We start from the raw sequence: 24998 nt of genomic DNA on the forward strand, positions 1-24998 counted from the left end.
CGCCAGGACAGTTCGCCGCTACATGACCCCTCTGGAAACACTTCTTGCACGTCACCGGTTGGCCTGGATAGAAGAGGTAGCCTCTATTAGGCCCAATCGTGAAATAAGCCGGGGGATGTACCACTCCCTCACCCTCAGATGGCTTAGGTTTTAGCCGCACCGTGTATCTTCTTTTACCGGTCCACACTCTGAGGACATCTAAATCTTTTTGACCTTCTCCCTGCACGTCCACAAATCTGGATAAAAAGGTGATTACGTCTCTTTCTGGGACCCGATGATTAAATAGGTGAATTGTCAGAGTCCTGAGCTCCCTGGCAAACAAAGGCTCTATCAAGAAATCATTAAGCGGTTCCACATCTCTTCCTTCACACACCTTTTCCCAGGCTTTCTCACAAAGTTCATCCGATGCAAGCGACAGGTCGTATATCCCTCTGACTGGGAAATCTTGTAGACAATCAATGTCCTTCAATTTAATCCCTAGAGCCTTCATCAGGACTACTCTTTCAAACCGCTCACGGTTCATCCATTCCTTCTTCTTCTCTGCCTCCTTCACAACAAAACGCACTGTGCACCGCATCTGCCCCTCACGGGACAGAGGGTGCACAGCCGCCGAACCGCGGGCCCACTCACCACCTTCGACCGCTGTCATCTTGGAGGCCCCACTTCGCCCCCTGGGCTCAACCCAGGGCGACTACCCGTGGTGACCTTGGTGGACTTCTGCTTCGGTCTTCTGATGGTAAGGTTCCGCCCGTCTGGTCTGGTTCCGTTGTCCGCTGTCTTCTCCTTCTCCTCTTCGCCTTCGTTGTCTTCGCCTTTTGTCAAGTCCTCAGACCGCGGTCATGCCACGTATCTTTAGATCTTGGCCAAAAGGCCGAGAAGCGATGCCCACAAAGGCGCGGACCGACGCGCGGGCGTTCCGCTGGCGCACAGTGGCGCAGGCCGACTCCTCTGGAGCCCGGGACCCGCGCAGCTGCCGGCCTCCCTGCAGCCAGAGGCCTGCCGCGGGACTCTGCTCCCCCTCTCTCTTGCCTGCCCGCCTGCCTTCCTGCCAGTCCCGGGCGGGGGCCCTGCTCTTTGATCTTCTGTCAACGGCCCGACAACGACCGCAGCCGCAGGGGGCGCCAGCCGCCCGGCCTCCTTAGCTTAGGCCCCTCCCACCGGCAGCAGCTGCGCCCAACCGGCTGCAAGCCAAAGCCGAGCGCCAGCACCTGCGGGCAGAGGCAAGGGGCAGCTCTCTCTCGGGAGGGAGGGAGGGACGGGGACGCGCGCGCACACACGCCTGCCTGCCTGCCTGCCGAAAAAAAAGAAAGAAAAGGTGGATATACTAAGTTTTTTGGAGGGAAAACGCCCAGCTGTCGAAAGGGGCCCGCCTGCAGGGACGGGGACGGACACGCACGCAAGCAAGCAAGCAAGCAAGCAAGCAAGCAAGCAAGCCACGCCTGCCTCCCTGGGAAAAGGCTGAAAAACCTAAGTTTTTTGGAGGGAAAACGCACGGGAGCCGAAAAGGGGGCCGGCCTGCTTGCCCAGAGAGTCGAGACGCGGGAAAGCGCACAGAGGGAGCACGGGAACCGAGAGGGCGAGAGAGAGACAGAACACAGAGACACACAGATGGGGGACGAGGGACGAGACCCGAGAAGAAGGAGCTCCAGTCCACTTCGCTTGCTTGCTCGCTCGCTCGCTAGCTAGCTAGCTACCTAGCTACCTACGTCTGTCTTTTCACCGCTGAGAGAAGGTGGTGCACCGCTCCCGGAGGCGCTGCAATACCGGGCCGATGCGTGGAGAGGACGGAGCAAGCTCCTGATCCAGCTCCCTGTTCCAAAAATCCGTTTAATATGTGGTCCCCCGATGGGGGACGTATCAGATATTAAACTGATAAGAACAGATACTACACTTGATCTTAGCCAAAAGGCCGAGAAGCGATGCCCACAAAGGCGCGGACCGACGCGCGGGCGTTCCGCTGGCGCACAGTGGCGCAGGCCGACTCCTCTGGAGCCCGGGACCCGCGCAGCTGCCGGCCTCCCTGCAGCCAGAGGCCTGCCGCGGGACTCTGCTCCCCCTCTCTCTTGCCTGCCCGCCTGCCTTCCTGCCAGTCCCGGGCGGGGGCCCTGCTCTTTGATCTTCTGTCAACGGCCCGACAACGACCGCAGCCGCAGGGGGCGCCAGCCGCCCGGCCTCCTTAGCTTAGGCCCCTCCCACCGGCAGCAGCTGCGCCCAACCGGCTGCAAGCCAAAGCCGAGCGCCAGCACCTGCGGGCAGAGGCAAGGGGCAGCTCTCTCTCGGGAGGGAGGGAGGGACGGGGACGCGCGCGCACACACGCCTGCCTGCCTGCCTGCCGAAAAAAAAGAAAGAAAAGGTGGATATACTAAGTTTTTTGGAGGGAAAACGCCCAGCTGTCGAAAGGGGCCCGCCTGCAGGGACGGGGACGGACACGCACGCAAGCAAGCAAGCAAGCAAGCAAGCAAGCAAGCAAGCCACGCCTGCCTCCCTGGGAAAAGGCTGAAAAACCTAAGTTTTTTGGAGGGAAAACGCACGGGAGCCGAAAAGGGGGCCGGCCTGCTTGCCCAGAGAGTCGAGACGCGGGAAAGCGCACAGAGGGAGCACGGGAACCGAGAGGGCGAGAGAGAGACAGAACACAGAGACACACAGATGGGGGACGAGGGACGAGACCCGAGAAGAAGGAGCTCCAGTCCACTTCGCTTGCTTGCTCGCTCGCTCGCTAGCTAGCTAGCTACCTAGCTACCTACGTCTGTCTTTTCACCGCTGAGAGAAGGTGGTGCACCGCTCCCGGAGGCGCTGCAATACCGGGCCGATGCGTGGAGAGGACGGAGCAAGCTCCTGATCCAGCTCCCTGTTCCAAAAATCCGTTTAATATGTGGTCCCCCGATGGGGGACGTATCAGATATTAAACTGATAAGAACAGATACTACACTTGATCTTAGCCAAAAGGCCGAGAAGCGATGCCCACAAAGGCGCGGACCGACGCGCGGGCGTTCCGCTGGCGCACAGTGGCGCAGGCCGACTCCTCTGGAGCCCGGGACCCGCGCAGCTGCCGGCCTCCCTGCAGCCAGAGGCCTGCCGCGGGACTCTGCTCCCCCTCTCTCTTGCCTGCCCGCCTGCCTTCCTGCCAGTCCCGGGCGGGGGCCCTGCTCTTTGATCTTCTGTCAACGGCCCGACAACGACCGCAGCCGCAGGGGGCGCCAGCCGCCCGGCCTCCTTAGCTTAGGCCCCTCCCACCGGCAGCAGCTGCGCCCAACCGGCTGCAAGCCAAAGCCGAGCGCCAGCACCTGCGGGCAGAGGCAAGGGGCAGCTCTCTCTCGGGAGGGAGGGAGGGACGGGGACGCGCGCGCACACACGCCTGCCTGCCTGCCTGCCGAAAAAAAAGAAAGAAAAGGTGGATATACTAAGTTTTTTGGAGGGAAAACGCCCAGCTGTCGAAAGGGGCCCGCCTGCAGGGACGGGGACGGACACGCACGCAAGCAAGCAAGCAAGCAAGCAAGCAAGCAAGCAAGCCACGCCTGCCTCCCTGGGAAAAGGCTGAAAAACCTAAGTTTTTTGGAGGGAAAACGCACGGGAGCCGAAAAGGGGGCCGGCCTGCTTGCCCAGAGAGTCGAGACGCGGGAAAGCGCACAGAGGGAGCACGGGAACCGAGAGGGCGAGAGAGAGACAGAACACAGAGACACACAGATGGGGGACGAGGGACGAGACCCGAGAAGAAGGAGCTCCAGTCCACTTCGCTTGCTTGCTCGCTCGCTCGCTAGCTAGCTAGCTACCTAGCTACCTACGTCTGTCTTTTCACCGCTGAGAGAAGGTGGTGCACCGCTCCCGGAGGCGCTGCAATACCGGGCCGATGCGTGGAGAGGACGGAGCAAGCTCCTGATCCAGCTCCCTGTTCCAAAAATCCGTTTAATATGTGGTCCCCCGATGGGGGACGTATCAGATATTAAACTGATAAGAACAGATTTTTTTTTTTATGTTTTTTATTACAAACATAACAAACTTCAACACAGCACAGTAAGACAACCACACCCTTCCCCAACATTCAAACATACCCTAAACCAGCCTCCCTCTGTAACACTAACAACAACCCTTATACTATTACACTCAACAATCCGAAACACAAATCAAACGGTCATGAAAATGTTAGTACAACAGTATTCATATTGGTTCATTTCGAAAATAGAATCACAAAAGAAACAGACATCAGAACCATAAACACAAAACCGTTACATTACCATAATCCCGCCCTGTATGCAAAAAAGATCCCTCCTCCATCCCCAACATTCCTTATATTATTATAAAACAAACCCATATACAGAAATCAATTTAACACCCCAAAGAAATTAATCCCTTCCATCTTTCTTTGGCCGCAGCAAAACCCCACCGTAAGATGTCCCACCGAACACGTCTAGTAACTTCATTTTTGCCTTTGCTAAATACAGATAAGGCTGAAACACAACTGCCATGCTCCACCACCTCCCTCCTCGCTACCCATATATAAAATTTAACCAAACTAATTATATACCATAACACAAATTCATTATTCCATTTTCTCACCCCCTTTACTCCCCGAAACACCACCCGACTGCTTAAAACAAAATCAACAGCGGCTTTCTGTAATAATTCAGCACTGTGACCCCACACCCTTTGGGCGAAAACACAGCCCCAGAAAACGTGAAGCAGGGTTTCGACCTCAGAACAGCCAGGCTGCGGGCACTTATCCTGTCTGGACAACCCATGCCTGTAGAGCGTGTCCCTCACCGGCAACCTGTTCCAGAGAGCCCGCCAGTTTAGGTCCTTGAGTCTGTTTTCTAGACCCACCGGCTGGATCTGCCGCCACTCCTCCTCCGACACCCCCACCACTGCAGGTTCCCCCTTCTCCATGATAGTCCTATACATCTGTTTGTGGTCCGTAGCCCCCAAGCCCTTTCTGAACCCTGGGTGCTTCTGTAACCACACCACCGCATGTCTATAATGCCAGGGCAATTTTTGCGCCTTCGGCGTTGTATTCGTCCAGACTACCAGGTGCTTCATCGTATTCGCAAACCACAAACGGATAAAACATACACAAAGGTGATCCGGATCTTCGTATAGTGTTTTACACAAATTTGCGACAAATATTGTGTCTAGTTTCAACGGGAAGTCTGGAACCGACCTACCACCCTCCTCCACTGGCCTGCACATATCCGCTCTCTTGATGTACTCATGCCCCCCACTCCAAACGAAGTGGAAGACCGCCCTCACCAGGTTTCGACGCAGCCGAGCAGGCAGAGGGAACACACAAGCCAAATGAAGCAGCAATGGCAGTATGTCTACCTTTAGGACTAGTACTTTCCCTGTGTACGTCAGCGACCTATTCAACCACATACCGATCTTTTGATTTACCTTCCCCAGCCTCAGGTCCCAGTTGATCCTGGCGGAGTCCTGCGTATGAAAAAGAACTCCCAGAATTTTAACCGGTCCCGTCACCAAGGTAAGACCGCCCGTCACATCTTGTCTTTCCTTCCATCTACCGAAGTATTTAACCGTACACTTTGCTTTGTTCAAAAAAGCACCTGTCCCTTTGGTCATACTATCTGCTATCTGTAGTACTTGGTGAAGACTTCTGTCAGTGCTAAGAAACAGAGAAATATCGTCTGCATAGGCTGCTATTTTCGCCTGTTCTCCTCCACTCCCAGGAACCACCACCCCTTCCACTCGAGGATCCCCACGAATCCGATGCAGAAAGGGTTCTATGTACAGCACATATAATAAGGGGGACAGAGGGCATCCCTGTCTCACCCCACACCTGACCGGAATGCCCATGCCAAGCATACCGTTGATGCATACCCTTGAGATGACATTATTATACAAAACCTTGATCCATCTGATGAGGCCCTCATCCAGCCCCACTCTTCTCATCACCTCCCAAAGGAATGAGTGATGCACCCGGTCAAAGGCCTTATTTTGGTCTAGGCTCACAAGCATCATCTCAAGGTTCCTGTCCTCCACCCATTCAATGACGTCCCTGATCAACTGCAGGTTCCACTTTACGTTTCTACCCTCCACACTGCAGGTTTGGTCTTTACTTATCAGGTCCGGCATCACCTTCCTCAGCCGTCTCCCCAATACTCTGGCCAAGATCTTATAATCGGAACAGAGTAATTGGATCGGCCTCCAGTTCTCCAGATCTTCCTTGTCTCCTTTCTTAAACACCAGAGACATAATACCTGTCCTCATCGTTCTGCCGAGTTCACCCTCCCTCAGGACTTCGTTATAAACCTCCAACAACACCGGTAGTAACCTTTCTCGGAAGGTTACATAAAATTCCGTCGGGAGTCCGTCCATCCCCGGGGTGGTACCTCTACGCAGGCCACCAATGGCTTCTCCAATCTCAGTCATTGTTAGGGCCTCACCCACACCTTCCATACCATCAATCTTCCTGTCAAACCCAATCAACCACTCATCCCACAAACTCTCATCCACTGGTTTCTCTGAAAATAAAACCTTGTAAAAATTAGTTGCACACCTCACCATGCCTTCTATGTCTCTGACCCTGGACCCATCTTCTCTCCTCAGACCCTCGAAGAGAGTCCTCTTCTGTCTGGCTCTGACCGAGCCAAAAAACTGGGCTGAGCACCTCTCCTCCCCCTCAATCAGGTTACCCTTCAACCTAAACAAAAAATCCTTAGCTCTCTCTACCCAAAGTTCTTTCAGTCTGAGTTTAAGCTCAGAAACTTTTGTCATGTCGAAAGCACCACCCTGGTTGGAAACCACATACTGCTCTTCTAGTTCCTGCTGCAATCTCACAAGCTCTCCTCTCTCTGCTACCTTCTTTTGGCTACAGTATGAGATAGAAGCCTTGGAGATCGCCCTTTTACAGGCTTCCCACCACAGCACCGCTGTCTGGTACCGCCCCCTCTGTAACTGGAACCGATCCAAAAGCGCAACTATCAAACTCTGATAATCGGCTTCCAATAACACTTTCGTGTTCAGTTTCCAGTAGTTTGATTTAGGGTCCATACCATCTGGTATCAAATCAACCGACAGCAACAGATGATCTGAAAACCATACCGGAGTAACCGTTGCCGCCTGTGTCAACCCACGTAGGGTGGTGAAGATATAATCAAGTCTTCTGAAGACACCCCTTCCATTACTCCATGTGTGCATTCTCTGTCCCTGACTATAGTCCTTGTGACCATCTTTTAGGTGAAACCGTGATATTAATTCTTTAAGATCACTCACACTCACACCACTCGCATCACATACATCAATATTAAAATCCCCTCCCATCACCACCACTCTATTGGTGTACAGATGTGGCTCAAGGTCCTTCAAAAACGCCCCCTGGAGCCGCCTTTCGGCAGGCCCGTAGACAGCTATTAAACGTACCTGCAATCTTTCCCATGCCCCATCTACAATCATTAGCCTTCCTGGGACTATGCAGTTAACTTCGCTTACAGAGAAATTCGGGGTTCCACATAGGATCCCGATTCCGGATGAGTGCACTCCCCCTACACTCCACCAGGACTCCCCTTTTACCCAGTCTCTCTTAAAGGTGACAATATCACCTTTTGTGCCTAAGTGTACTTCCTGCAAGAAACAAAAGCCGAAATGGCGCGCTTCTAACCATTTGAAGACGCCAATCCGCTTACTATGATTTTTAAGCCCTCTGGCGTTAATAGTACATACGGTACGACTCATGTTGGGTCAAAGGGAGTCTGCAGCTGCAACCCGTCTCCCAAACTAAAAGCACTCTCTATTCCAAGAGGACTGAGGAGATTCCCACCCACACTCATAACCTGCGGGGACCCCTCCCCCAGGGATGATGGACTTACCCCAGGATCATCGGAGGTCAGGAGGTGGATACCGCCGTCTTTCCCCGACTGTTCTGAGGTCTCTGAAACGAAATCCTCCTGTTCCACCACTATATCGCCCTGGCCCGGGGGTATGGGGTCGTCGAGGGTACTGACCTCAGCAGAGGCCTCCAAGGGGTCAGCCTCCTCACCCTGCTCTCCACCCCTCTCCCTCTGTTCCCCTTCCTCCCTACTCCCCCCCTCCCTACCTCCCTCTCCCTCTCCCTCTACACCCCCCTCCACCCCTACCTCCTTCCTACCCCCTTTCTTACACTCCCCCCTCGCCCTCTTTACAGCAATCGCCTTTTTCCGTCTCGGCATTCTCTGTCCTCTCTCTCCGTCTTCTCCCTTCTCTGCCTCGACGTCACTGTTCCCCGAGTCCTCCTCAACAGCTAGGACCTGAAAACGATTAGCCACAGTCTCGAACACGCACTCGTCGGACCTCATTCTTCTCTTCTCTGCCGCCGACTTCCTCTTTGCAGCCCTGCTAGGCTGGGTAACCCACTCCGGCGACTCCGACTCTGCCCTGTCCATCACTTCCGCCCACGACGAGGTCCCCGGACGCGCCTCTTCAGGTACCTTGGTCGCCTTTGGCATCTCCTCTGGTCTGTCGTCTCTTTCTTCTCTTGCGTCTGCTTGTGTCCTCTGGGTGGTCGCGGTCTTCTGCTGTGGTCTGCTCTCCTCTCTCCTCGGGCCCTCTGCCGAAGTCCGCACCACATCTGCAAAACTTCGACTCTTCATCGGACAAACCCTGTACACATGGCCTTCTGCCCCACACAGGTCGCACGTTAAGACCTTAGTACAGTCCTTAGTTTCGTGAGTTGTGGCCTTACACTTTCTACACACACCGCCAGGACAGTTCGCCGCTACATGACCCCTCTGGAAACACTTCTTGCACGTCACCGGTTGGCCTGGATAGAAGAGGTAGCCTCTATTAGGCCCAATCGTGAAATAAGCCGGGGGATGTACCACTCCCTCACCCTCAGATGGCTTAGGTTTTAGCCGCACCGTGTATCTTCTTTTACCGGTCCACACTCTGAGGACATCTAAATCTTTTTGACCTTCTCCCTGCACGTCCACAAATCTGGATAAAAAGGTGATTACGTCTCTTTCTGGGACCCGATGATTAAATAGGTGAATTGTCAGAGTCCTGAGCTCCCTGGCAAACAAAGGCTCTATCAAGAAATCATTAAGCGGTTCCACATCTCTTCCTTCACACACCTTTTCCCAGGCTTTCTCACAAAGTTCATCCGATGCAAGCGACAGGTCGTATATCCCTCTGACTGGGAAATCTTGTAGACAATCAATGTCCTTCAATTTAATCCCTAGAGCCTTCATCAGGACTACTCTTTCAAACCGCTCACGGTTCATCCATTCCTTCTTCTTCTCTGCCTCCTTCACAACAAAACGCACTGTGCACCGCATCTGCCCCTCACGGGACAGAGGGTGCACAGCCGCCGAACCGCGGGCCCACTCACCACCTTCGACCGCTGTCATCTTGGAGGCCCCACTTCGCCCCCTGGGCTCAACCCAGGGCGACTACCCGTGGTGACCTTGGTGGACTTCTGCTTCGGTCTTCTGATGGTAAGGTTCCGCCCGTCTGGTCTGGTTCCGTTGTCCGCTGTCTTCTCCTTCTCCTCTTCGCCTTCGTTGTCTTCGCCTTTTGTCAAGTCCTCAGACCGCGGTCATGCCACGTATCTTTAGATCTTGGCCAAAAGGCCGAGAAGCGATGCCCACAAAGGCGCGGACCGACGCGCGGGCGTTCCGCTGGCGCACAGTGGCGCAGGCCGACTCCTCTGGAGCCCGGGACCCGCGCAGCTGCCGGCCTCCCTGCAGCCAGAGGCCTGCCGCGGGACTCTGCTCCCCCTCTCTCTTGCCTGCCCGCCTGCCTTCCTGCCAGTCCCGGGCGGGGGCCCTGCTCTTTGATCTTCTGTCAACGGCCCGACAACGACCGCAGCCGCAGGGGGCGCCAGCCGCCCGGCCTCCTTAGCTTAGGCCCCTCCCACCGGCAGCAGCTGCGCCCAACCGGCTGCAAGCCAAAGCCGAGCGCCAGCACCTGCGGGCAGAGGCAAGGGGCAGCTCTCTCTCGGGAGGGAGGGAGGGACGGGGACGCGCGCGCACACACGCCTGCCTGCCTGCCTGCCGAAAAAAAAGAAAGAAAAGGTGGATATACTAAGTTTTTTGGAGGGAAAACGCCCAGCTGTCGAAAGGGGCCCGCCTGCAGGGACGGGGACGGACACGCACGCAAGCAAGCAAGCAAGCAAGCAAGCAAGCAAGCAAGCCACGCCTGCCTCCCTGGGAAAAGGCTGAAAAACCTAAGTTTTTTGGAGGGAAAACGCACGGGAGCCGAAAAGGGGGCCGGCCTGCTTGCCCAGAGAGTCGAGACGCGGGAAAGCGCACAGAGGGAGCACGGGAACCGAGAGGGCGAGAGAGAGACAGAACACAGAGACACACAGATGGGGGACGAGGGACGAGACCCGAGAAGAAGGAGCTCCAGTCCACTTCGCTTGCTTGCTCGCTCGCTCGCTAGCTAGCTAGCTACCTAGCTACCTACGTCTGTCTTTTCACCGCTGAGAGAAGGTGGTGCACCGCTCCCGGAGGCGCTGCAATACCGGGCCGATGCGTGGAGAGGACGGAGCAAGCTCCTGATCCAGCTCCCTGTTCCAAAAATCCGTTTAATATGTGGTCCCCCGATGGGGGACGTATCAGATATTAAACTGATAAGAACAGATACTACACTTGATCTTAGCCAAAAGGCCGAGAAGCGATGCCCACAAAGGCGCGGACCGACGCGCGGGCGTTCCGCTGGCGCACAGTGGCGCAGGCCGACTCCTCTGGAGCCCGGGACCCGCGCAGCTGCCGGCCTCCCTGCAGCCAGAGGCCTGCCGCGGGACTCTGCTCCCCCTCTCTCTTGCCTGCCCGCCTGCCTTCCTGCCAGTCCCGGGCGGGGGCCCTGCTCTTTGATCTTCTGTCAACGGCCCGACAACGACCGCAGCCGCAGGGGGCGCCAGCCGCCCGGCCTCCTTAGCTTAGGCCCCTCCCACCGGCAGCAGCTGCGCCCAACCGGCTGCAAGCCAAAGCCGAGCGCCAGCACCTGCGGGCAGAGGCAAGGGGCAGCTCTCTCTCGGGAGGGAGGGAGGGACGGGGACGCGCGCGCACACACGCCTGCCTGCCTGCCTGCCGAAAAAAAAGAAAGAAAAGGTGGATATACTAAGTTTTTTGGAGGGAAAACGCCCAGCTGTCGAAAGGGGCCCGCCTGCAGGGACGGGGACGGACACGCACGCAAGCAAGCAAGCAAGCAAGCAAGCAAGCAAGCAAGCCACGCCTGCCTCCCTGGGAAAAGGCTGAAAAACCTAAGTTTTTTGGAGGGAAAACGCACGGGAGCCGAAAAGGGGGCCGGCCTGCTTGCCCAGAGAGTCGAGACGCGGGAAAGCGCACAGAGGGAGCACGGGAACCGAGAGGGCGAGAGAGAGACAGAACACAGAGACACACAGATGGGGGACGAGGGACGAGACCCGAGAAGAAGGAGCTCCAGTCCACTTCGCTTGCTTGCTCGCTCGCTCGCTAGCTAGCTAGCTACCTAGCTACCTACGTCTGTCTTTTCACCGCTGAGAGAAGGTGGTGCACCGCTCCCGGAGGCGCTGCAATACCGGGCCGATGCGTGGAGAGGACGGAGCAAGCTCCTGATCCAGCTCCCTGTTCCAAAAATCCGTTTAATATGTGGTCCCCCGATGGGGGACGTATCAGATATTAAACTGATAAGAACAGATTTTTTTTTTTTTTTTTTTTTATTATCAAAAAGTAACAACAAACAAGTTCACAGAAACCTCATCAATCACCAAAATCAAACATATAGACACACAAATAACTCAAACAAAACACTGCATAAACCAATCAAAACATGGGATTACAATAAACAAGACCATCAATAGTTAGACATTGGCCAATACTTTCCACTTTTCTTTAACAGCGTGAAAACTCAACTTCCTTTTATCATTGGCCACCATACATCTGACATCCCACAATACCTTTTTCCACACCCCTCCCACATCACATGTCACTCCCTTCTTCACCAACAAATTTCTTGCAGCCCACAGTTCTATTTTCACAAAGCTAATTAAAAACCATAACAAAAAACACATTTCTTTCGTTCTCCCCCCCCTCCTTATACCAAACATTATTGTTGCAAGGTTTATCGTAAAGGTGCTATCTATAGCTTCCAAAACAATTTTACTCTTTTCCCACACTTTTTGCGCAAAATTACAGAACCAAAATACATGTTCGATGCTTTCCTCGCCACAACATCCCGTTCGAGGGCACCCGACTTGTTTAGTCAACTTATGTTTATATAATACGGATCTTACTGGAAGTCTCTTCCATACCGTTAACCAATTGAGGTCTAGACAGTCCAAACGCAAACCCTTGGGCTGCACTCTTCCCCAGATCTCATTTGCAACGCCCCCCACAACCCTGGCTTCTTCTCTTTCTGTTATAGCGCAATACAGTGCCCTGTGATCCAGCATCTCCAACTCGTCCACCGACTCCAGATGTTTCCTTGTCCAGGACACTGCATGCCTGTAATGCCAGGGCAGATCTTCACCGTGAGGGACGTCGTTCTTCCAGTTGGTGAGTCTGCGCATGCTGTTTGATAACCAAAATCTTACAAAGTACTGATGATCATGAGACACAGGCTGTTTCAAAGCTTTACACAAACCAGACACAAATAAACAATTTAACTTGATCGGCATGTTCGGTACTGACCTACCCCCCTTTTCTATGGATCTATACATATCTACACGTTTTACATATTCATATTTTTTATTCCACAAAAAACTAAAAACTTCTCTGACCAGATACCTGTTATACCTAGCCGGCATAGGATACACATTTGCTAAAAACGTGAGGGCGGGTAACACGTCTGTTTTTAATATGATTACCTTTTCGATGAAAGAAAACCTTCTGTCGCCCCATCGGAGTAGCCTTTTCCTGACCACCTCCAATGCCTCTTGCCAGCTGTTATGAATCGTACTCAGGTCATTAAAAGAAACCCCCAAAACTTTCAAAGGACCCCTGCAGTAATTCAGGTCGCAGAGACTTCCCTTTTCGTCCCTCCAACACCCAAAATATTTAACTTTGCTTTTTTGTCTATTTAACTTTGCCCCAGATATCCGGGCGAAGCTATCGAAAATCCCCAGAGCCTCCTGCAGACTTTCCTTCGACCCTACCATCAAAGTGATATCGTCAGCATACAAAGTCATCTTCACCCTCCCCCCACCACTCCCAGGCAGCATTATTCCTTCTACACGTGGGCTCGCGTTAACCATCCTAACAAAAGGCTCCAAATAGATTACAAACAATAGAGGCGATAAAGGACAACCTTGTCTCACGCCCACCTTCTGTTCTACCAATTTCCCAAGATACCCATTCACCACCACTCTACTCCCTACGTGCTTATACAGAGTCTTTAGCCACCTAATAAAAAGTGTGCCAAAACCCATCCTCTCCATCACGGCCCACAAAAACTTATGTGACACTCTATCAAAAGCCTTCTCCAAATCAAGGCTCACCAGTGCAAGGGGGATTTTCCTCTGCTCGGACCACGCTATTATGTCCCTAACCAACTGCAATGACCAGGTAATTTTCCTTCCCTGGACCCCACACGTCTGATCTTTCCCAATCACTTTGTCCAACACCCCTTTCATCCTATTAACTAACACCTTTGCGAACAGTTTATAATCTGAGCAAAGCATAGTTAAAGGCCTCCAATTCGCTAACTCTGTCGGTTGGCCTTTTTTATACAGCAGAGTCAAAACCCCCTCACGCATCGATCTTCCCAAAACGTCCTTGCAAAAAACCTCCTTCATTACCTCCAGCAAGATCGGCCCCAATATACCCCAGAAGGTCCTGTAGAATTCTGATGGCAAACCATCAATTCCAGGCACCTTTCCATTTTTTGAGCCAGCTAAGGCCACCCTGAGCTCTTCTAATGTAAACGGCCTTTCTAAGAGGGCCCTACTCTCCTCTGGCAGCTTTGAGACAATACAATCCAGGGAGGCAAAATCTGTCTCCCTTCCCATCTCCTTTTCAGAAAAGAGATTCTGATAATAACCAAACACTGCCTCCAACATGCCTTCTTTATCTGCTACTACTGTGCTCTCATCCACTTGTATCCCGTCCAGCCTTCTTTTAACCTGTTGCTTTCTCACCTGTCTAAAAAGATAAGAAACACAGGTCCCTTGCTGCAGGGATGAGTCAACTCGGGCCTTAAAAATAAAATTCTTTGCCCTCTCCTCGTGATATGCCCTTAATTTCCTTTTTGAGGCTGCCACCTCAGCCATGTCCACTTGCACTCCTTCGTTAAGGAGAGCGTAGAGCTTATTCAGCTCTTCCTGGAGCAGTCTCCCCTCTCTCCTCACCTTTTTCTGACGCTCACGACAATATGACCTCGTTTCTTTTTTGATTTTCTTTTTGATCTGCTCCCACCATTCCAACGTGGGAACATGCTGTCGCCTTTCTTCCCGCCACCTGTTCAAATACAAACTCATACAATCTACATACTCTCTCTCCTCCAACACCTCAACATTCATTCTCCATACACCCTTCCCATACATTCCTCTTGCCAGGCTCAAATCCACTTCTACAATATCGTGATCTGAAAGCCAGGCCGGATGAGTGTTTACTCCACCAACTGCCACCTCCCTGGATACAAAAACATAATCAAGGCGCTTCGCTACACCCGCTGTGTTTCTCCAGGTAGGTACCACCCCTTTTGCTCGGAAACGCACTGCACTATCAACTAAATTAAAGCGCGTCAATAGTGTGCGCAGCTGCTTTGCCCCTGCCTCTTCCTTATTAAAGAGGTCAACATTAAAATCTCCACCAATAACCAGGAACCTATTCGTGGCACACAAAGGGAACAGTTCTTTAAAAAAATCTGCCCTCATTGACCCTACAGCAGGAGCATAGACACACACTATTCTAAAGTTACACTCACCAATGCACAAATCAACACTTAAGACTCTTCCCGGTACCACTGCAACACTCCCTTCGACTAAAACATCCCGATTTCCAATCAACACACCCACACCCGATGAGTGAACCCCACCCACACTCCACCTAGAATCACCTCTATCCCACTCACGCGCAAAACCGACCACATCATTATCATTTTTCAAATGAACCTCCTGCAAAAGACAGACATCGAAATTAAAAATCCTCAAAGACTGAAAGACTGCTGTCCTTTTCACTTTATCCCTCAGCCCCCTGGTGTTTAACGTGAGGACTTTTATAGTCATGAATAATTATTTTACATTTTCTCTTCCCATTTATCTATAATGGCCATCACCGCTATGTAAGCGTCCCGCACTTCCGATTCTTGATGACCACTCACAGTCAATCTTGTGATTCTCCTAGCCGCTCCTTCGTTCTCGAGTTTCACTCCCGGAAATCTTCTGAGTACGTTTTTGATTCCACCCGCCTTGTTCGGGAACCTCACATTTCCGTTCTGCCATTCACACTTCTTTAAAAAACCTGATGAGGCATCCAACTTTTTCACATACCTTCCTTCCTTTCTGTACACCCCTGAAGCAAAGGCTTCCTTTGCCTTCCCAGCACTGTTCCTCCACTGCTTTACTAAATCCGAGAAAAGGCACTTTTTTGAACCTATCTCTGAGTGGGTTCTTCCATATATTTGAATGCGTCTCACTTCTTTACCAAGGTACTCACACTTGTACTTAATCCCTTTCTTCTGCAGATCCTGTTCTTCAAACCCGGCTGGCCAATGAACATCTCTATTCTTTTCGTTCCATTTGCACAGGTCGATGAAATCTCTGGGGAGGTCCGAATCGAGCCAAAGGCCCTCCTCACTCCTCAGCTTCTGCTCAGCCTGGACACCCCCACCTCCGGTAAGTACCTGGTTGCCCTCATCCGTTTCAGGTATGCAAGAAGCTCCTGATAATACTGAGCAATCTCTGGACTGGGACAGAACAAGTCCCTCATCATGGACTTCACCCTCTCCAGGTGTGTAAACTGCCACCAGGACCTCTGAGACAGGTGTATCACTCAGTGACAAATCCTCAGTACCTCTATCTGCCTTTTTGGCCACTAGAGCATCTGAGCCTTGTGCCTTCCTCTTTATGGATCTTTTTGACACCGACGGCCCTTCTCCCTCCTCTTCCTCCATCCTCTCTCCCCAACTCCCTTCCTGGACACTTTGCACCTCCTGCCCCACTTCCATCGCAGCTGCTTTCAAAAAGTCTAGTCCTGGCGTCTCTGAAACCTCTGAAAAGCTGTCCTTATCAGAAAAACTTCCATCTGTGGGCTCACTTTGCATATGCAAATTGAGCTCCGCCCCTTCTTCTGCCCCTCTCACCACTTCTCCGGTTTCCTCTTCTTCTACCGTTAAGAAGCTTCCATCTTTTGAAAACCTTCGGTTTCCCTTTTTTCCAGGTTCCCTATTGTCAGCCTCCCCACCTTCATCCACCTCTCTTCGCCTCTCCTCTTCATTTGCAGCACCTGGTCTTTCACCTGCAACTCCACTCACGACTTCTGAAAAAGTCCTTTTCCGTAAAGCACAGTCTTTAAATATATGCCCTGCACCTCCGCACAGATTACACCTCCTCTCTTCCTTGCATTCTGAAGATAGGTGACCAACCCCCTCACATCTTCTGCAGATTCGCTCCCTGCAATCCACCACATGATGTCCCTCCTTCCTACATCTCCTGCAAACCGAGGGCTGTCCGTAATAGAACAAGTACCCCCTGTTGGAGCCTATCTCAAATGATGCAGGCGGGTGCAAAAGACCGTCCGGTGCTGACCCATTCGCTCTGAAACGCACCCTGTAACGCCACTTCCCTGTCCAATAGTTTTTCCTGTCTATTATCTTCACCCCTATGCCCTGAATATCCACGAAGCGCTTCAAAAAACAGACTATGTTTTCTTCAGGCATATAGGGGTTAAACATTGCCACTGTCAAGGTTCTTAACTCCCTGGCAAACAAGGGCTCCACATAGTAGTCCACGAAAGGTTTTTCCTCTTTCCTTCTGTTCACCTCTGCCCAAACGCCCCTGACAATATTCTCTGAGTTGAGCGAAAGGTCAAAACACCTCTTACCCGGGAAGTCTTGTAGGCAGAACACGTCCTCAGGCTCCAGGTGCAGGGCATCTCTCATCACCTCGTCCTCGAAACTGTCCCTTGAAGTGAACTCCGTCTTCTCCCCGTTGTCTCGTAACACAAAACGCACAGCATGTCGCACTCTTCCTTCCCTTGAAAAGGCTCCTCCCTCCATCGTCAAAAATGGCCGGAAAAAAACCGCCACGCAAAAAAAGGCTTCGAGTCTCCCCGAAACAAGCGATCCGTCTCTCCCTTTCTCCTGGCTAAGATGCAAGCTGCGGTCAGGCCACACACTTGATCTTAGCCAAAAGGCCGAGAAGCGATGCCCACAAAGGCGCGGACCGACGCGCGGGCGTTCCGCTGGCGCACAGTGGCGCAGGCCGACTCCTCTGGAGCCCGGGACCCGCGCAGCTGCCGGCCTCCCTGCAGCCAGAGGCCTGCCGCGGGACTCTGCTCCCCCTCTCTCTTGCCTGCCCGCCTGCCTTCCTGCCAGTCCCGGGCGGGGGCCCTGCTCTTTGATCTTCTGTCAACGGCCCGACAACGACCGCAGCCGCAGGGGGCGCCAGCCGCCCGGCCTCCTTAGCTTAGGCCCCTCCCACCGGCAGCAGCTGCGCCCAACCGGCTGCAAGCCAAAGCCGAGCGCCAGCACCTGCGGGCAGAGGCAAGGGGCAGCTCTCTCTCGGGAGGGAGGGAGGGACGGGGACGCGCGCGCACACACGCCTGCCTGCCTGCCTGCCGAAAAAAAAGAAAGAAAAGGTGGATATACTAAGTTTTTTGGAGGGAAAACGCCCAGCTGTCGAAAGGGGCCCGCCTGCAGGGACGGGGACGGACACGCACGCAAGCAAGCAAGCAAGCAAGCAAGCAAGCAAGCAAGCCACGCCTGCCTCCCTGGGAAAAGGCTGAAAAACCTAAGTTTTTTGGAGGGAAAACGCACGGGAGCCGAAAAGGGGGCCGGCCTGCTTGCCCAGAGAGTCGAGACGCGGGAAAGCGCACAGAGGGAGCACGGGAACCGAGAGGGCGAGAGAGAGACAGAACACAGAGACACACAGATGGGGGACGAGGGACGAGACCCGAGAAGAAGGAGCTCCAGTCCACTTCGCTTGCTTGCTCGCTCGCTCGCTAGCTAGCTAGCTACCTAGCTACCTACGTCTGTCTTTTCACCGCTGAGAGAAGGTGGTGCACCGCTCCCGGAGGCGCTGCAATACCGGGCCGATGCGTGGAGAGGACGGAGCAAGCTCCTGATCCAGCTCCCTGTTCCAAAAATCCGTTTAATATGTGGTCCCCCGATGGGGGACGTATCAGATATTAAACTGATAAGAACAGATACTACACTTGATCTTAGCCAAAAGGCCGAGAAGCGATGCCCACAAAGGCGCGGACCGACGCGCGGGCGTTCCGCTGGCGCACAGTGGCGCAGGCCGACTCCTCTGGAGCCCGGGACCCGCGCAGCTGCCGGCCTCCCTGCAGCCAGAGGCCTGCCGCGGGACTCTGCTCCCCCTCTCTCTTGCCTGCCCGCCTGCCTTCCTGCCAGTCCCGGGCGGGGGCCCTGCTCTTTGATCTTCTGTCAACGGCCCGACAACGACCGCAGCCGCAGGGGGCGCCAGCCGCCCGGCCTCCTTAGCTTAGGCCCCTCCCACCGGCAGCAGCTGCGCCCAACCGGCTGCAAGCCAAAGCCGAGCGCCAGCACCTGCGGGCAGAGGCAAGGGGCAGCTCTCTCTCGGGAGGGAGGGAGGGACGGGGACGCGCGCGCACACACGCCTGCCTGCCTGCCTGCCGAAAAAAAAGAAAGAAAAGGTGGATATACTAAGTTTTTTGGAGGGAAAACGCCCAGCTGTCGAAAGGGGCCCGCCTGCAGGGACGGGGACGGACACGCACGCAAGCAAGCAAGCAAGCAAGCAAGCAAGCAAGCAAGCCACGCCTGCCTCCCTGGGAAAAGGCTGAAAAACCTAAGTTTTTTGGAGGGAAAACGCACGGGAGCCGAAAAGGGGGCCGGCCTGCTTGCCCAGAGAGTCGAGACGCGGGAAAGCGCACAGAGGGAGCACGGGAACCGAGAGGGCGAGAGAGAGACAGAACACAGAGACACACAGATGGGGGACGAGGGACGAGACCCGAGAAGAAGGAGCTCCAGTCCACTTCGCTTGCTTGCTCGCTCGCTCGCTAGCTAGCTAGCTACCTAGCTACCTACGTCTGTCTTTTCACCGCTGAGAGAAGGTGGTGCACCGCTCCCGGAGGCGCTGCAATACCGGGCCGATGCGTGGAGAGGACGGAGCAAGCTCCTGATCCAGCTCCCTGTTCCAAAAATCCGTTTAATATGTGGTCCCCCGATGGGGGACGTATCAGATATTAAACTGATAAGAACAGATACTACACTTGATCTTAGCCAAAAGGCCGAGAAGCGATGCCCACAAAGGCGCGGACCGACGCGCGGGCGTTCCGCTGGCGCACAGTGGCGCAGGCCGACTCCTCTGGAGCCCGGGACCCGCGCAGCTGCCGGCCTCCCTGCAGCCAGAGGCCTGCCGCGGGACTCTGCTCCCCCTCTCTCTTGCCTGCCCGCCTGCCTTCCTGCCAGTCCCGGGCGGGGGCCCTGCTCTTTGATCTTCTGTCAACGGCCCGACAACGACCGCAGCCGCAGGGGGCGCCAGCCGCCCGGCCTCCTTAGCTTAGGCCCCTCCCACCGGCAGCAGCTGCGCCCAACCGGCTGCAAGCCAAAGCCGAGCGCCAGCACCTGCGGGCAGAGGCAAGGGGCAGCTCTCTCTCGGGAGGGAGGGAGGGACGGGGACGCGCGCGCACACACGCCTGCCTGCCTGCCTGCCGAAAAAAAAGAAAGAAAAGGTGGATATACTAAGTTTTTTGGAGGGAAAACGCCCAGCTGTCGAAAGGGGCCCGCCTGCAGGGACGGGGACGGACACGCACGCAAGCAAGCAAGCAAGCAAGCAAGCAAGCAAGCAAGCCACGCCTGCCTCCCTGGGAAAAGGCTGAAAAACCTAAGTTTTTTGGAGGGAAAACGCACGGGAGCCGAAAAGGGGGCCGGCCTGCTTGCCCAGAGAGTCGAGACGCGGGAAAGCGCACAGAGGGAGCACGGGAACCGAGAGGGCGAGAGAGAGACAGAACACAGAGACACACAGATGGGGGACGAGGGACGAGACCCGAGAAGAAGGAGCTCCAGTCCACTTCGCTTGCTTGCTCGCTCGCTCGCTAGCTAGCTAGCTACCTAGCTACCTACGTCTGTCTTTTCACCGCTGAGAGAAGGTGGTGCACCGCTCCCGGAGGCGCTGCAATACCGGGCCGATGCGTGGAGAGGACGGAGCAAGCTCCTGATCCAGCTCCCTGTTCCAAAAATCCGTTTAATATGTGGTCCCCCGATGGGGGACGTATCAGATATTAAACTGATAAGAACAGATTTTTTTTTTTTTTTTTTTATTACAATAATACAAAATATACAAACCAAACATCATTTAAACCAGAATTACCCAAACTCTGAAAATCAATTCGCAAATACACCGAACAGCCATAAATCATAATTTCCAACCAAATTTACAAGTACAACGTACTGATTCCTAATAAACCATAAAACCATACAAACTCAACCCAGGATAACAAAACCCGTACAACAAGTCATGGCAACATAACATACATGAACAAATCTTAATCTCATTCTAAACAAAAACATCACCATTCAAGCTTAAATACCTCAAAAAACCTAATCCTCAACCCATCCATCCCGATACACAAAATTTACAAACCCCCAAATCATATACTTCCTCAAACCCAAATTGCCCTCATTTCCTTAATCCCGCCCCTTATGCAAATTTTCCCCCTGCTCTTTTTTACTGCCAAACCCACATTCAACTCTCTTCCTTATACTGTCTTCACACCGTCCACTATTACTCCCATTACAACTCCGCCGCCCATTTTCAACTCCCTCAGTTCTCTGTCTGTTTTCCAGAATTCCTGCCCGAGTCACATAATCCTTATCAGATTCATCCACACTACTAGCACTCAAAGATTCATTCACACTGCTCTCACTGACTCCATCTGTATCATTTAATCGTGCATTCACCGCTCTTCTTCTACCTCTTTTCACAATCTCCTTAACTTTAAATTCCATTGCACTTTCCTCTCTCCCCATCAGGCCATTCACACTACGTCCAGTCATATCCTCTACACCATATCCAGTCTTAACAACAGGTTCCGTCACACTTTCCTCCCTCCCAATAGGTTCTGTCACACATTCCTCTCTCCCCATCCCCTTCTGTTCTGTCAAAACATCTATCCGTTTCCTCTCCTTATCCTTACAATTTGCAAACATATGCCCCATCTTCCCGCACGCATAACACTGCACACAAGCCCTTGTCACATGACCTCTTGATCCACATCGACTGCAACACTCTGTCCCACATTGTGACGCAAAATGTCCTGGCTCCATACACCTCCAGCATGTTGGGGGTTGACCTGGATACTCCAGGTACCCTCTCTCCGACCCAATTTTAAAGGACGCGGGGGGGTGGATTACCCCCTCTCTCCCTTCTCGCAGCCTCATCCAATAGATCCTTTTCCCAGTCCAGACCTTGTCATCGTCATCCAACTCCTTCTTCCCTTTTCCCTGTAGAAACACAAACTTTCCCAACAGGTTCGCAATGTCTTCCTCCGCAATGAAGGGATCCGACACGTGAACCATCATGCGTTTTAGTTCCCCAGCAAACATCGGGTCCACCTGAAAGAGGCTCAAAGGAGCCTCTTTTCTTCTGACTTGCACCTTTTCCCATAATTCAAAACAAAGTAACTCCGACGTCATCGTTAAATCAAAAATCCCTCGAGAACAAAAGTCTTGCAAGCAAAAAATATCTGTCATTTTAACCTCCAACAATTCTTTCAAAATCAAAGACTTAAACTTAGCTCTTGTCCATTGCTCCAGTCCTTCCCGGCTCCTCAATGAAAAGCGAAGGGAATTCTTCCTCCGCTCCTTCCGTGGCCCAACAAACCCAGCCATCGATCCGCAGCCAATACTCCGCTCTCCGTCCAAATCCTCCAGCAAACTCCGTCCAGTCGATCCTCCGTTTCAGCAATCCTCCACGTCACCGATTCGATTCTCCTGGTTCCCCTCTCCACGATCCAGCTTCACTTCCACCGATCCATTCCGTCCTCTCCTCGCCTTCCCGACCCTCTGGACTAAGACCTTGGAATTGCGGGCTTGCCGGCTTAAACCTCGATCTTAGCCAAAAGGCCGAGAAGCGATGCCCACAAAGGCGCGGACCGACGCGCGGGCGTTCCGCTGGCGCACAGTGGCGCAGGCCGACTCCTCTGGAGCCCGGGACCCGCGCAGCTGCCGGCCTCCCTGCAGCCAGAGGCCTGCCGCGGGACTCTGCTCCCCCTCTCTCTTGCCTGCCCGCCTGCCTTCCTGCCAGTCCCGGGCGGGGGCCCTGCTCTTTGATCTTCTGTCAACGGCCCGACAACGACCGCAGCCGCAGGGGGCGCCAGCCGCCCGGCCTCCTTAGCTTAGGCCCCTCCCACCGGCAGCAGCTGCGCCCAACCGGCTGCAAGCCAAAGCCGAGCGCCAGCACCTGCGGGCAGAGGCAAGGGGCAGCTCTCTCTCGGGAGGGAGGGAGGGACGGGGACGCGCGCGCACACACGCCTGCCTGCCTGCCTGCCGAAAAAAAAGAAAGAAAAGGTGGATATACTAAGTTTTTTGGAGGGAAAACGCCCAGCTGTCGAAAGGGGCCCGCCTGCAGGGACGGGGACGGACACGCACGCAAGCAAGCAAGCAAGCAAGCAAGCAAGCAAGCAAGCCACGCCTGCCTCCCTGGGAAAAGGCTGAAAAACCTAAGTTTTTTGGAGGGAAAACGCACGGGAGCCGAAAAGGGGGCCGGCCTGCTTGCCCAGAGAGTCGAGACGCGGGAAAGCGCACAGAGGGAGCACGGGAACCGAGAGGGCGAGAGAGAGACAGAACACAGAGACACACAGATGGGGGACGAGGGACGAGACCCGAGAAGAAGGAGCTCCAGTCCACTTCGCTTGCTTGCTCGCTCGCTCGCTAGCTAGCTAGCTACCTAGCTACCTACGTCTGTCTTTTCACCGCTGAGAGAAGGTGGTGCACCGCTCCCGGAGGCGCTGCAATACCGGGCCGATGCGTGGAGAGGACGGAGCAAGCTCCTGATCCAGCTCCCTGTTCCAAAAATCCGTTTAATATGTGGTCCCCCGATGGGGGACGTATCAGATATTAAACTGATAAGAACAGATTTTTTTTTTTTTTTTATTACAAAATACAAAATACAACAAGCCAAAACTCCATGAATCCGAAAACTCAAAAACTCAAAACCTAAAACCCAACTCACAAAATGTCCCAAACTTACACAAACCATCTATTATCATAACCCCACCCTTTATGCAAAATCAACCAACCACCCCTCTTAACGAGCACTTTAACATAATCCTTTCCTTTTCACAGCACAAACCCATCCCCCTTAAACCCTTCAACTAATTTCCACCAACAAAACCAAACGATCCCCAAACCAAACCCCAAAACCATCAAACCCAATAATCCCGAACTGCATACAACCTTCATTGTCATAGACCCACCCCACATGTAAATAAACACAAGACCAATCCCCCTTTTCAAAAACCAAACAAAAACATTACACAAATAAAACTTTCCATCCATTTTACCAACTCAAAACCAGCTCAACACTATAACCCCTTTCCTATCACCGCTCACTCAGCCTTTCTTCTCTCAACAAATTCAAAATTATCACTTTTTCCGATCTAATGCCTTGTCAAAATCATCCCTTATCAAATGACACTCTTCTTTCGTTCTCCCCCTTATCCTATACCTACAAGGCAGCTCCCCGTCTGACGCAAACTCTATATTGCAACCTTTATACCTAACCTTCAGTGCTTCTATTACAGCCCAACATTTTGTTCGATTATCCAAAAACCACTGCTTCCAAACTGGATGTACATCAAAACATACATACTCAAAACTAGCAACCACTTCCGACTCTGAAAGACTCCCCCCTTGTGTGTCCTTTGCCACCTGCACACTTGCTTGTCTCTCGGTCCCCCCTATGTCCGGCACCAGAGCAGATTCCAATCTTACTTGTTCTACTACAGAAACTCGCCCCACATCCCCAGCAACCTCATTCGTCCTTTCAGCATCCTTACACACAGCCTCACATTCCACCAAACTCTCAACCTCATTCACCATACTATCGCCCCTCCCTACATCACACTCCACATCTATTTTAAATGCCAACCCATCCACCTCATCCACCCTATTTTCCCCATCCACTCCTAAATCCCCCTCAGACACCTTAACACCCTCTACTTCAACCTCTGCCCTCTCCTTATCTCTACCCACACGTATCTCTTCCTGCACCTGTAATACCTGCCTTTCCTCCCCTTCAAACTCATGTCCTTCTCCACCCCCTTCCTTCCCCACACAGTTTTTATATATATGCCCTAATCCCCCACACGAAAAACATTTCACCCCCTTCTTGCATTCTTTCACTGTATGTCCTTGAACAAAACAACGCCCACAAAACACTGTTGTACATTGTGCAGCAAAGTGTCCCAACCTTCCACATCTTCTACAGACAGGTGGCTGTCCCGGGTAGGACAGACAACCCATCCCTGTCCCAATCTCAAATAACGGTGGAGGGTGTATCACCCCCTCTTCCACTTCTTCCCCAAAGCGCAATCTCGCCCAAAAAACCCTTTTCCCAGTCCAGACTCCTTTGGGATCCACCTCTCTATGTCCTTTCCCTTGCACAAACATAAAGCCTTGTAAATAACCCACAATTTCCTCCTCTGAAATAAACGGATCCGAAACGTGTACAGTCATCTTCTTCAGATCCCCTGCAAACATTGGGTCCACGATGAAGAGGCTCAACGGAGCCTCCTCTCTCTTCTCCTGAATCTTCCGCATCAACTCAAAACACAGTTCGCTAGAGACCAAAGTTAACACAAAAAAACCACGTTCACAAAAATCTTGTAAACATAAAATGTCCCGCATACATATGCCCAAAACCTCCTCCAAAATTAAAGTCATGAACTTATCTC

General features: G+C 53.1%; 9 non-coding genes across 9 annotated transcripts; all 9 read right to left on the reverse strand.

The window, feature by feature from the left end:
- Window positions 1-1730: 1730 nt before the first annotated feature.
- Window positions 1731-1921, reverse strand: LOC148647933 (U2 spliceosomal RNA). The gene has a single exon (XR_015927459.1). It is a non-coding gene; the product is annotated as a U2 spliceosomal RNA (small nuclear RNA).
- An 847-nt stretch (window positions 1922-2768) lies between these two features.
- Window positions 2769-2959, reverse strand: LOC148647934 (U2 spliceosomal RNA). The gene has a single exon (XR_015927460.1). It is a non-coding gene; the product is annotated as a U2 spliceosomal RNA (small nuclear RNA).
- An 847-nt stretch (window positions 2960-3806) lies between these two features.
- LOC148647935 (U2 spliceosomal RNA) lies at window positions 3807-3996 on the reverse strand. Its single transcript, XR_015926910.1, has one exon. It is a non-coding gene; the product is annotated as a U2 spliceosomal RNA (small nuclear RNA).
- Window positions 3997-10410: 6414 nt separating this feature from the next.
- Window positions 10411-10601, reverse strand: LOC148647936 (U2 spliceosomal RNA). Its single transcript, XR_015927461.1, has one exon. It is a non-coding gene; the product is annotated as a U2 spliceosomal RNA (small nuclear RNA).
- An 847-nt stretch (window positions 10602-11448) lies between these two features.
- On the reverse strand, window positions 11449-11638 carry LOC148647937 (U2 spliceosomal RNA). The gene has a single exon (XR_015926982.1). It is a non-coding gene; the product is annotated as a U2 spliceosomal RNA (small nuclear RNA).
- Window positions 11639-18114: 6476 nt separating this feature from the next.
- LOC148647938 (U2 spliceosomal RNA) lies at window positions 18115-18305 on the reverse strand. The gene has a single exon (XR_015927462.1). It is a non-coding gene; the product is annotated as a U2 spliceosomal RNA (small nuclear RNA).
- An 847-nt stretch (window positions 18306-19152) lies between these two features.
- Window positions 19153-19343, reverse strand: LOC148647939 (U2 spliceosomal RNA). Its single transcript, XR_015927463.1, has one exon. It is a non-coding gene; the product is annotated as a U2 spliceosomal RNA (small nuclear RNA).
- An 847-nt stretch (window positions 19344-20190) lies between these two features.
- LOC148647940 (U2 spliceosomal RNA) lies at window positions 20191-20382 on the reverse strand. The gene has a single exon (XR_015926960.1). It is a non-coding gene; the product is annotated as a U2 spliceosomal RNA (small nuclear RNA).
- A 2644-nt stretch (window positions 20383-23026) lies between these two features.
- Window positions 23027-23216, reverse strand: LOC148647941 (U2 spliceosomal RNA). The gene has a single exon (XR_015926862.1). It is a non-coding gene; the product is annotated as a U2 spliceosomal RNA (small nuclear RNA).
- Window positions 23217-24998: the final 1782 nt, after the last annotated feature.

Source organism: Lepisosteus platostomus, chromosome 15 (assembly GCF_059453375.1).
Source record: "Lepisosteus platostomus isolate fLepPlt1 chromosome 15, fLepPlt1.hap1, whole genome shotgun sequence".
Classification (NCBI taxonomy): domain Eukaryota; kingdom Metazoa; phylum Chordata; class Actinopteri; order Semionotiformes; family Lepisosteidae; genus Lepisosteus; species Lepisosteus platostomus.